The sequence below is a fragment of the Staurois parvus genome, unplaced genomic scaffold, assembly GCF_062004578.1.
Source record: "Staurois parvus isolate SC_StPar_1 unplaced genomic scaffold, SC_StPar_1.0 ptg000048l, whole genome shotgun sequence".
Lineage (NCBI taxonomy): Eukaryota > Metazoa > Chordata > Amphibia > Anura > Ranidae > Staurois > Staurois parvus.
Window position 1 is genome coordinate 18,332,352 of NW_028317844.1, and position 12,607 is coordinate 18,344,958.

General features: G+C 38.5%; 1 protein-coding gene across 4 annotated transcripts in view; it reads right to left on the bottom strand.

Annotated features, from left to right (window-relative positions):
- Positions 1 to 12,607, bottom strand: part of FUT9 (fucosyltransferase 9) — a 263,707-nt gene that overhangs the window by 62,625 nt on the left and 188,475 nt on the right. The gene's annotated exons all lie outside the window — the stretch shown is intronic.

Consider the following 12,607-nt stretch of genomic DNA (forward strand, 5'->3'; position numbering starts at 1 on the left):
ACAAATCTGCCAATGTGGCCCCTTCCTCTATCAAAGTCATCTGCTGCAATTAAAGTCCAGCTGTCACTTAAAGCAAAATTAGTTGTTTTTTTTAATCTTCGTGTTAAAAATAGTGCATGCACACACACTTGGAGAATTCATAAACACTACTGTAGACACTGTGTAGAATGCCCTTGCTCCTACGCATTATAAAGGTCGATGCAGGGGACATATTCATGTACCTGTTGGGAACAGGTGCATGAATCTGTTGCATGCACGAGATGTGGCATGGAGGCTGGACTGTCCATATCACCGACATGTTTAGCCCTAAATTTCTGGGCCAACAGCCAAAATTAAACAAGGGGGTTGGGGGTGCAGACTTGTCACTTCCCAAATACAGTCATGCCAGCCAGAATCTCCTAGCTGGCAGCTGAATGGGACCAGGGATGAGCCATTGGTAGCTAGAATGGTGGTGGCCGCTGGGGTCCTAGCAGCCATGAGCACTTTGTGGGAAGCTTTCATACCTGTTCCATGTTTGCTTAGCTGTGAACAGGTATTAATACTTTTTTAATCTGTTTTAGCCATAGCAAAAGGTTCTATATATTGTAGTAGTATGAACTACCTGAATTTGACTGTGTTTTGAGTAGAAACCTGCAAGTATCATGTGCTCCCTCCTCCCCCTATCCTGATTGCCTTGCACAGGTGCAGTAAGTACACAAAAACCCTCAGTCAGGCTAGGTTCACACCTATACAGGAGCTGTTTCTGCATTGCATTTTGGGTGTTTGCACCTGCGTTTTTCATGAGTTTTTTTTTTCTTTTCATTTTCTTTACTTGTTGCTAGGCAGATTTAAAATGAAAAATACATAAAAAACACATCACAAATGAGGCAAAAACGCATCAAGAATGCAGCAAAAACGCAATACATGCTTTTCTGCAGCATTTCCATTGAAGTCTATAGAACCAAAAACGCAACTTTTTGCATTAAAAAAAGTTCCTAACCCTTTACAAAAAACGCACCGGGTGAAAACACCCAGGTATGAACATGTCCCATAGGAAATCATGTTAAATGGACTGTACTGTGTTACTGCAAAACGCTGCAGAAAATGCTTAGGTGTGAACACAGGGTCAAAGAGACTGGAGCCCATCATTCCAAACAGAAAATATTCACTCCCTAAGAAGAATGCACCTAGGACATTATTTGCCATTAAGTGGGTCTGGAACATTCACAATGTAGTCATTAAAGAGCAGAAGGTCAATATTTAGTCATACATCAGTGAAAATCAGACAGAATAACGTTACACAAGAACGCGAGTATGCACAATTTTTGACTTGAGTTTCAGAGTGTTTTTGCTCACAAAAAAACAAAAAAAACTTTACTTCTACATTAAGCTGCAATTGTTTGTCTCATCTTTGGGCTGTCATCAAATAGCAGATTGTCTTCTGTGCTAAATGGTGGCTAGAAAAATGTTTAGCTATATGTATTTTATGCTAATAATCAGTAATAAGATAATAAAATAATAAAATGAATGTAATGGTGAATTTAATGTAATTGATTAAAAAGTCTGTAATGGATTTCCTGCAACCACTGCACTCATTACATTAAAGAGAGATTCCTAAGCCTGTTAAATACCTTTTACTGGCAGCAGACTTACCCACAAATTTGCTAATAAATTACCCATCATCAAATGCCATGGAGCTGTACATAATCATGGTTAAACAATACACATGAGCTAGATTATACACCTTTGTAGTCCGAGTGGGCCAATGCTGAATGGACATATACGAGCTCAATGTTATATTGTAATAGTTAGACATTTTTATGGTTTAAATAATGATGACTTAATTGAAAAAACTGAAGCATGTTATACATTATATATATATATATATATATATATATATATTTATATTGTTCTCTGCTATAACATAACCTAATATTGGAAAATTACAGAAATTACAGAAAAAATTACTCATATCATTAATCATTACCCATATTCATAGAAAATTAAAGTGGCTGTAAAGGCTGAAGGTTTTTCTACCTATGCAGCATCCCCCCAGCCCCACCAATACTCACCTAAGCCCCCTCTCAATCCAGCGATGCCATTGACAGCAGCAGGAGCCAATCACAACCAGTGAGCCAATGAGTAGAGAGAGGGGGTGGGGCCAAGCCACGGCTCCATGAGTGAATGGACACACGGAGCAGCGGTTGGGGAGTGCACATGCTCAGGTGCCCCTATAGCAAGCTGCTTGCTGTTGGGGAACCCGACAGGAGGAAGGGGCCAGGTGTGCCAATGGGGGGACACGAGAAGAGGAGAATCTGGGCTGCTCTGTGCAAAACCACTACACAGAGCAGGTAAGTATAGCATGTTTGTTATTTAGAAAAAAAAGCCTTCACTTTTACTTTAATATATTGCAAGAATAATTATTGCAGGTACTTATATAGCGCCATCAATTTACTCAGCTCTTTACATATATATTGTACATTCACATCGGTCCCTACCCCTCAAGGGGTGTACAATCTAAGGTCCCTAACTTACATTCATACATACACGGCTCAATTTAGACAGGATCCAATTCACCTACTTACATGTCTTTGGAGTGTGGGAGGAATCCAGAGTACCTGGAGGAAACCCACACAGGCACAACATGCAAACTCCAGGCAGGTGGTGCCATGGTTGGGATTCAAACCAGCGATCCTAGTACTGCCAGGTGGGAGTGCTAACCATTTAGCCACTGTTCTATCTAATTGTAGATACCAATGAAAAAAACAAATAAAAGGGGGCTTTTTTTCATGTTATGATTGTTCTTCTGACTCAATTATAATACTAAAATACATAGTTTTTTCATGATAGACTTTTTTAAAATCTAGGTTCCATAGGTCATAAGTGATGGTGTATTGGACATTCTAAACGGGGAACATTTAACCACAGCAACTGGTGCTGGACCTTTTAAAATATATTTTATTTATTTTCACAAAATGCATGTAAATAAACAGCATTCCATTTTGAACATACAAATTAAGCGTATCAAGAGTCACTACACTGTATTACGGTATTTACAGTAAAATGTTCAGAACTTTGGTAAATACCGCATGATAAGGCATTAAACTCAATTCACAAAAGGAAATAAACAATTAAATGCATGCTGTAATTAACCACTTCAGTTCCAGAACATTTACCCCCCCCCTTCATGACAAGCCAGTCTTTGGTATACGGCGCTGCGTTACTTTAACTGAAAATTGCGTGGTCATGCTACCCCATGTGCATAAATGAAACATTTTAAGTTTTTTTAATTTTTTTTGCACTACACACACAAAAAAACCCTGACTGCTTGAAAAAAAAAAAACAATAATTTTACTTTCTGCTATAAAACATGTTCAATAAAAAAATTTAAAAATTTAGGCCAAAATGTATTCTGCTCCATATTTTTGAAAAAAACCCCAATAAGCATATATTGATTGGTTTGCACAAAAGTTATAGCGTCTACACACTATGGTATATATACTGGATTTTTTTTTATACTAGTAATGGCAGCATTTAGCGACTTATAGTGGGACTGTAATTTTGCGGAGAACAGTCTGACACTGACACTTTGTGGGAACCAGTGACACTAATACAGTGATCAGTGCTAAAAAATATACACTGTATTAAATGGCACTGGCTGTGAAGGGGTTAACATTTAGGGAAATCAAAGGCTTAAATATGTGCCTAAAAAGTGTTTTACTACAATACTAGGTGCTGTTTTTACTAATAAATGTGCTGGATTGCATTCCCTGCTTTGCAGGATTTGACAATCCAGCATATCGCTGGTGACAGGACACAGCTCTGCCTTGTTTATGTAGGCAGAGCTGTGTCCTGTCACTCTCCTCAATGATCAACAGGTGATGGCACTCATCCATTGGCCATCAAATCACAGCAGAGGCGGCATTCTGGCGGAACATAGGAGCCCCATACAGCGGAAATACAAAAACAGGTTTATATACGTGATTTTGCACAGAATGTACGCCTTGTAGCAGTGAATCTGCTATAGGGAGGATGGTAACTGGTTAAGTAGAGCTCCAGGCATGCGGTATTTAAGAAATGTAAAAATATAATTGGCAATTTTGAGTAGTTTCTGCCTTTTTGAATCAGTTCTCTCTACCGTAATGCATAGAAACCGCAATATGGAAATAATTGAGATTGATTTACTTAAAGAATAACTAAATAATTTTTTTGTTTTAGTTTTGGATAGAGTGGAGGTGGATTAGAACACTTGTCAGGTGTTTATTGCTGTCTGTGTGCCTGTTAGGGAGATTCACTCTTTCTATTTGTCCTGTTTACCATTACCATCGAAAGTGAAAGTAAAAGAAAACCCTAAATTTTGGGTTGTCCCCAGAAAAGTAATAAATGGGACATCTTCAAATGGGGACACAGTTGGCAAAAAATAAAAAAAAACTGACAGGGGTTGCCTATAGTTCTACTTTAAGGCAAATAGACTGTGCAATTTGCAAGTTGCTCCAGAGCTTAGTACATGAGGTCAAGCTTCACTTTACAAAGAATACCTAATCACAAGCAATGGAAAAAAAAGCAGCATTTTTCCTTGCACGTAATTGTATGATGGAAGTCAGCAGAGCTTCCCCTCATTTACTAATTTACTAACCCTGGAGCAACTTCACTTGCAAAGTGCTCAGTCTATGTGCCTTTAGTAAATCCCCCCCCCCATTACATGTAGTAAAAGATACTTATTTTCTCTTGTGATTTCACCAGATTTTTAGAGACTTTTTTAGTGTAAAATAGAAGCATATCCATCATTTGCTGCAAAAAACCTCCCAATCACTCCAAACATAATGCAATAATAATGTACATGCATATCATAATGGTCTAGTCCCTTGTTAGAACATATGTCATATATGTAGTGGGGATACACTTTTCCACAATCATTTTTAGAGCTATCTTCCCACTGACAAGTTCCCACTGAAATCATTAATCTTTTCAGCTATCTATAAGGGGGTCATTTTTCCCAATGACCACAAGTGTAAGGATCATGCTTCCCACAGACCATCTCTCTAATGCAGTGGTTCTCAACCTGTGGGTCGCGACCCCTTTGGGGGTCAAACGACCCTTTCACAGGGGTCCCCTAAGACCATCAGAAAACACATATTTCCGATGTGTAAAGAGCAGCTACCGTGTAGAAAGCAGCTGCTGTGTTGAAAGCAGCTACTCTGTTAAAAGCAGCTACTGTGTTGAAAGCAGCAGTATTGGAGGTAAAACGACACTCATGAATTATAATTACTGGGTAAATAATTTAATGGTTGGGGGTCACCACAACATGAGGAACTGTATTAAAGGGTCACGGCATTAGGAAGGTTGAGAACCACTGCTCTAATGTATCATGAGTTGTAGATATAGTCATTTTTAGCAGGGATTCCCTGAGACTGGAAAGTAATTCCAAGGGTTCCTCTGTGTTGAAAAGGTTGAGCAAGGCTGCTTGAAAGTGTAACTAAAGGCAAAACTTTCATTTTCATTTCTGAGTAATGGAGGGTCATAACCCCTGTCGGTTTTTTGTCCCATTGGGGTGATTTACCTTCATGATAAAGGTAAGCAGGACAAATAGAGAGAGCGAATCTCCCTAATAGGGGCACAGGCAGCAATAAAAATTTGATAGGTGTTCTAATACTTCTCCACTCTATCCAAAACTAAAACAAATTTTATATTTTAACACATATAAAAAAATCACACACACACACATATATATATATATATATATATATATATATATATATATACATAACCTTCTTCCACCAATAAAAATAGACGTTGTAGTTGAAGGGTATTTATACAGTATATGGGTGTGATTTTTTTTTAGACTATTTAAATTTAATATTTGACATTTCAAAAGATATTTTATATTTCCTTTATGTAGCTTTGTTGTTTTTGATACACCAGGTGTGTCCTGTGAAAGCAGCTTCCCTTTGACTGGTATTTTAGTCACTTTTTTTCTTTTGTACATATGCTGCAGGGACCAAACTGACTTAGTGAGTTGGCATATTTTTACAGTTTAAACCATTTTACCTCTTTGTTAGCTATTCATACTGGCAGGGGTTTTAATTCTTCTCCAGTGTATTCATCCCACTGGATATTGCATGGGATAAAATACTGCATAGCTTCATGAGCTAAATACCGCATATTTCGATGAAATACTGCATGCCTTATTTTAGATTTTAATAGTGTTTTTTTGAGAATTGCAAAAAATGTTTGACAATGAAGTATTTAACCACACATTTTAAAGAGGCCACTGTCTTATAAACAGGAATATCATCATCCCCATAGATGAATACAGTCAATGTCCACAGTCAGACTACTTCAGTTGTGTAGATACCTGAAGCATCAATGGAGTAAAAGACAAACAATTTTAATTTCCTTTCCCCATGACAGACTTTTATATAAAAAGTACATAAAACAAACAATAAAAGGGAAAGTTTAGCGCAAGGTTGTTGACCCCCAAACATATAGGTTATCGTCTGTGGTTCCTGCTGAAGCAGGGTGGGATATGGCCTGATGATCCTGCTAGGTCGGAAGGGGTAAAGGAGGAGGATAGGTAAAGATGACAGAGAAGAGAGCAAAACATAAACAGGTTTCAGGAGCGAAGTGAGAGAGGAGGATGGAAAAAATGGGAGGGGGGAAGGGGAGTTGACTAAGGCTCCTCGTAATGTCAGCAGTCAAGGAAGGGTACTGGTGGGTATCAACAGACCATTGATGGAACATGATGGAACATGTACATTCAGTAAATCAAGCACCATGAATGACGACTGCCTGATAGATGCTTAAAAAAAGCTCATAGTAGACATACTAAGGTAATGGGTGCACACACAGACTAGCTGAAGGATAGCAGCAATGTTGTTCGGGTCTGTTGAAGTAACAATGATGACAGCATTGATTTTTAGGCTTGCACATAGATCATCCAGATATTTTCTTATTAGATATCCAGATGGGATTTCCTTGGATTTCACATAAAGCATGGATAAACCTACAGATCTTTAATTTTCCTTTTAAACTGGCAAATGGATGTACTGTAATATTAATCCAGTGATTCAGATATGTGTTCTTTTGTAGTTTGAATGAATTCTTGATAAAGATTTGTACTAAAGAATTCCAAAGCTAATCTACTAAAGGCAAACGTAACACATTAAAAAAAAGCAAACCAACATTTTTATAATTACTAAACTAAACATACCACATAAACTGATGTAGGGATCCTGCCTTAACGTGGAGTATTCCTGGTTACATTTTGTGTTGTTTTGCAGTTATGCTATAACCAGTCTGAGATTTATTTATTTTGTGCATGATACGTTTTTTCTAAGTCCAGGATGTTGGTTATTTCTGCCTGCTGCTGCTGAGTTGCCTCAATGGTGTGTGAGTCATTATTGTTTATCCATCCTAGGCAATCATTGAAGTTATGGTCGAGTGGTGTGAACTGAGGGGAGTTAATAAATGCATGGTTCAAACTTTCCAGAAGGGACTTCCCTCCTGGGCTTTTGTCCATTGAGGATGCTATTGTGAAAAGATTCTCTCTCTCTTTTGAGTCCTACCCCAGTGGGTGTTTGAGCAGTGTATACGTGGGAACAAGGAGAGAGTGCTCACTGGTGCCCCCAGAAGCTGAGGCTGTTGCTTAACCTCCCTGGCAGTATTCCCGAGTGTAGCTCGGGGTAAAGTTTCAGTACCACAAGCGGTAACCCCGAGCTACACTCGGGCTGCTCCGCGATCCCTCGATCACTCACCTTGTCTTGCACTCCCGCGATGTCCCTCCTGCAGTGTCCCCGGCAATGTAATCCAGCGGATGTCGGCATCTGTCATCTGGGTTCCGTCCCCTGCGATCGTCAGGATGTACTGGGGACGGAATGGCAGGAAATTTGAAAATGACAAAAAGTGACATTCACTAAAATCACTAAAATCACATAGTAAAACATTACTGTATCAAAGTATTTCACATACATTTTGTTCCTAGTGCTTTGTCCTGTGCCCTACCTGTTCTTTCTGCCTGGAAACTGAGAAACGTCCATGGCGTCCAAAAAACGTTCCTTTAGGTCAAAAGCGGTTTTAGACCGGCTAGAGAACAGCGATAGTAAATTAGAACCACTTGCAGAATTGAGTGATAATGATTCGTGGGGAAATTCATCATCAGACACTCAAAACGATTTTGCGACTTTGCTCAGTGATGTGCGAACTTGGCGCTATATTTCAAATTTCAGTGTTTTTGGTTTGATTATATTATTGAATTAAATTTATTATTATTATTTTTTATGATTATTTATTAAATTATAATTTATGATTTCGTGTTTCAAGTTTTATCCTACCGGGGATGTTTACTAGACTCTTGTTTGGACAGATTTCAGTGAGTTATTCCTAAAAATTACAGGCCTACAATAAAAAAAATACATATTTCCATGCAAAAAAATGTACCGCTTTGAGCACAGAAATATGGACATAATCAGACCGCTAGGGAGGTTAATGCAAGTATGACATTTAGGCAGCATTCCATCTTAAAGGCGACACGTCTCCATATCCCAGTTCTGTATCTCTTTATGCTCTCTACAATATGGATAACAGTTCCTAAAATACTTCTCTCTTTAGTGCGGCATGTCTGAGACGATGCCCCGGACCTTGCATTGGACACCACTAGCCCAGTTACCAGTCACCTTATCCCTGTATATATGTTGTACTTGAATCCCAAGAAGCTTGACTTATACATAACTTATGCTTCTCTCCTGAGGCCTCACTCTATTCTCCCATGATATTACAGACTGGGTGCCATGAGCTGGACCCAGTGATGGGATTCCGGATGTCAGGGAAAGAGCTTGAGCACACAAGCCTCTTTTCTAACCAGGGCTTTCCTTCAACTATGTCACCTCAGCTTCCTGACTGGCTGGCTGCTTATGCACATAGACACATTAGCAACAGTACTATAGCTTCCTCTTGGTTAGCTTGACTGTACATCAAAAATTTGTACTACAACTTACTCTTATACTTTCCCATACCCTGGCGTGGCCCATGTTCTTTGATATGCCTTGCATGCATGCACCCCTTTACTGTATTTTGGAATAACTTCAGACCAAGAAATAGTCAATGGTAACCGAACATATATTTTGCTTATAAAAGCTTCATCCATTACAGCTCACAGAAGGTTACATTTCTTCCAAGATGGTTTACAGCCTCAATCAAACTCTCTAACTGTGGTGCCTCCTGGTAGCCCCTTCCTCTGCTTATTTATCATACCTCCATAATGCAGAAAGTCCTTTGCAGTCCATAATGTACATGTCTTGGGAACCCTGACTGGGTTCCCTCCAAGGGGAGCACACTCAGGCAACATTCAATCACAGTGACAGCATCTCCTCTCTAGTTATCATCCTGGAACAACAACGAACCATAGAGACTGCTGATCTCTTGTACTTATGGACTTCTCAGATGCATGAACAATAAAGATCAGTATAACTCAGCATAATCAGCAAACCATATTAAATTCAAACTCTTTCAATTCCCAGGGCACCCACATGCAGTACTTAAATAATAAAAGGAAAACATAACTTCTACAACATACAGCAAACAAAGACATATGCCACATTACTTTGTAAGTACCTGCCCACAAGTGCTTGTGCTAAAGGAAATTTTAGTTGCTCTGTTGGAGGGTATTTCCAGAGGCAGCAGTGCAGGAGGTTAGATGCCTGCTTGTATGGAGCATGTTTGGAGAAGTCTTCTATGCTGAAGAATGTCCTGGAGAGTGTGGGGGAAGCTACTGCCATTGCAAAGAGATCTCACTGCTCATCAACAAAGAGAGGAAGAGTGCTACACATACATATACTACTTTGTTTATTTTACTACTGCATAAGTTCCTTCATTTTTAGATCGCACATAAAATCTTTTGGAGTTGATTAAAGGTAAATAGGCTGTCAAGGGAAGCTGCCCTAACTTTGAGCTTAATAAATGTGATAAAATTTCACTTTAGAAAAAATACTCAAGGGAAAAAACAGTATTATTGTTTGCAAATGATTTGGATGATGAAAGTAAGCAGAGCTTTATTTCATTTACTAAGCTCTGGGGAAAATTCCCTTTTAGAGTGTAACTTACCTTGCAAAATGCAACTTCTCTTGCAAAATGAACAGTCTATTTGCATTTGGTAAATCAACCGCATTCTGTACTCTTTTAGTGTTGAAGAATAAAGGAAGATGGATAGTAGATTCATAGATAAGTAAATTCAAAATACATTTATAAAGCAGCACCGTGGATAAATGGTTAGCACTTTCGCATGGCAGTACTAGGGTTGTTGGTTCAAATCCCAACCACAGCACCACCTGCCTGGAGTTTGCATGTTCTCCCTGTGCCTGCATGAGTTTCCTCCAGTGTCCTCCCACACTTCAAAAGACATGCTAGTAGGTGAATTGGCTGCTGTCTAAATTTGCCCTAGTATGTGTATGTATGAATGTGAGTTAGGGACCTTAGATTGTACACCCCTTGAGGGTTAGGGACTGATGTGAATGTACAAAATATATATATATATATATATATATATGTAAAGCACTGCGTAAATTGACAGCGCTGTATAGGTACCTGTAATAATAAAGCCTACACCTTATCTGTATCTCCAAATTAATAATACCAGCCATTTAACATATGCTGACTGTACTCTCTTCATTTATTGTGGCTGTGCAAATACAGATATGCAAAGCAAAACAAGAAATAACATTAGGAATAGCAGAAAAAAATAGTACATTTACAAAAATTTTAAATAATTCTTTTTTGCTTTTAACCACTTCCCTACCAGGCCAATTCTGACACTTCTCACATACAAGTAAAAATCAGTATATTTTTACTAGAAAACCCCAAACATTATATATCATTTTTTTTAGCAGAGGCCCTATAGAATACAATGACCTTTAGCATTTATGATCATCATGTGCAATATGATCACTCTTGAATAGGGGGCCAAATCTCTTTAGTAATCCTCCATGTTGGGCTGATTGGTGGAGTTGGGAGAGGAGCACAAAGAAAAAGTTTGATTTTTAGATGTCACATTGCACTTTTTAAGATTCTATGCGGGACTTATTCACATTTCTTTAAGAACTATTACCTTCTCACCTATTGATTATTTATATTTATATATTTTTATTCACTCCTTGGATTATTTGCACTGTTGTAATTTTAAATTAGTGCAGTGCCAGTTTTCAAATTTGAGAATGTTCCAACAACTGGTTGGCAAGAAATGTCCCCAAGAAAAGGAATCTTCCTACATGTGGAACGGCAGTGGGTTCTCTGTAATGGTACAGTGGCTTTGGCAGCAACCATAAAGACTAAACTTGTGAGGCAGCTGTTAAAATGGCATGATGAAAATTAGAGCCACTCAGTAGGTGGACTCTGTTAACTGAGTACACTTACATGATACATTTTCATGGCTGGTTGGTGGGTTCCTTTACTTATCCACATATGTAAAATATCAAAACATGATGCCCACCACATACTTGTTATTCATGTATTTTCTAGCAGGAAAAAGACCCAAATAGAAGATTTTTTTTGTTACTGTAATACAATGCATTTTCAGCTCTGTAGGCATAATAAGGTGGTGATCTGGACTGACTGTAGATATATCACTGGTACAAGTATGGTTATTTATGAAGATAGCTTAGGCACGTACTATATGCTAATCCCAGAGAGGTCAGCAGGAGATGTGCATCTGAGAATAACATCAAGCTAAGATAAATTGAATACATGAGATAGCTCATTCCTGAATATGTATTCACAGCTCCCTCCTCATCTCTGCTGCAAGATTATGTAAATACCATTGAAGCTTATAACACTGCTGGCAGCAACAAATTAGATCAAATTATTTTTCACATTCAATACAACTTATCCAACTCAGCCAGCACATAAGCAGGTTGAAGACTGATGTGCTACATCTTCTTTCTTTTTCTATTGACAACTCCATAAGCATTATTTCTTGTGATGACCAAAATTCCATATATATGTGCATAGTGCATTTAAAGTTAAGGAGCTTTGCATCATATAATAAGCATTATAGTCAGGATGGTGTAATAAATTAACCAGAATCTGGTATTTAAGGATGACATATAATGCCTATTTTACACACATAAATGTATTGCATATTTGGCCCCATATATATATATATATATATATATATATATATATCTCTGCACTATATATGTATTGGGACACCTGCCGTTACACACACATGAATTTTAATGGCATCCCAGTCTTAGTCCATAGGGTTCAATATTGAGTTGGCCCACCCTTTGCAGCTATAACAGCTTCAACTCTTCTGGGAAGGCTGTCCACAAGGTTTAGAGGTGTGTCTATGGGAATGTTTGACTATTCTTCCAAAAGCACATTTGTGTGGTCAGGCACTGATGTCAGACGAGAAGGCCTGGCTTGCAGTCTCCGCTTTAATTCATCCCAAATGTGTTCTATCGAGTTGAGGTCAGGACTCTGTGCAGGCCAGTCAAGTTCCTTCACCCCAACCTCACTCATCAATGTCTTTATAGACCTTGCTTTGTACACCGGTGAGTAGTCACGTTGGAACAGGAAGGGTCCATCCCCAAACTCTTCCCAAAAAGTTGGGAGCATGAAATTGTCCAAAATGTCTTGG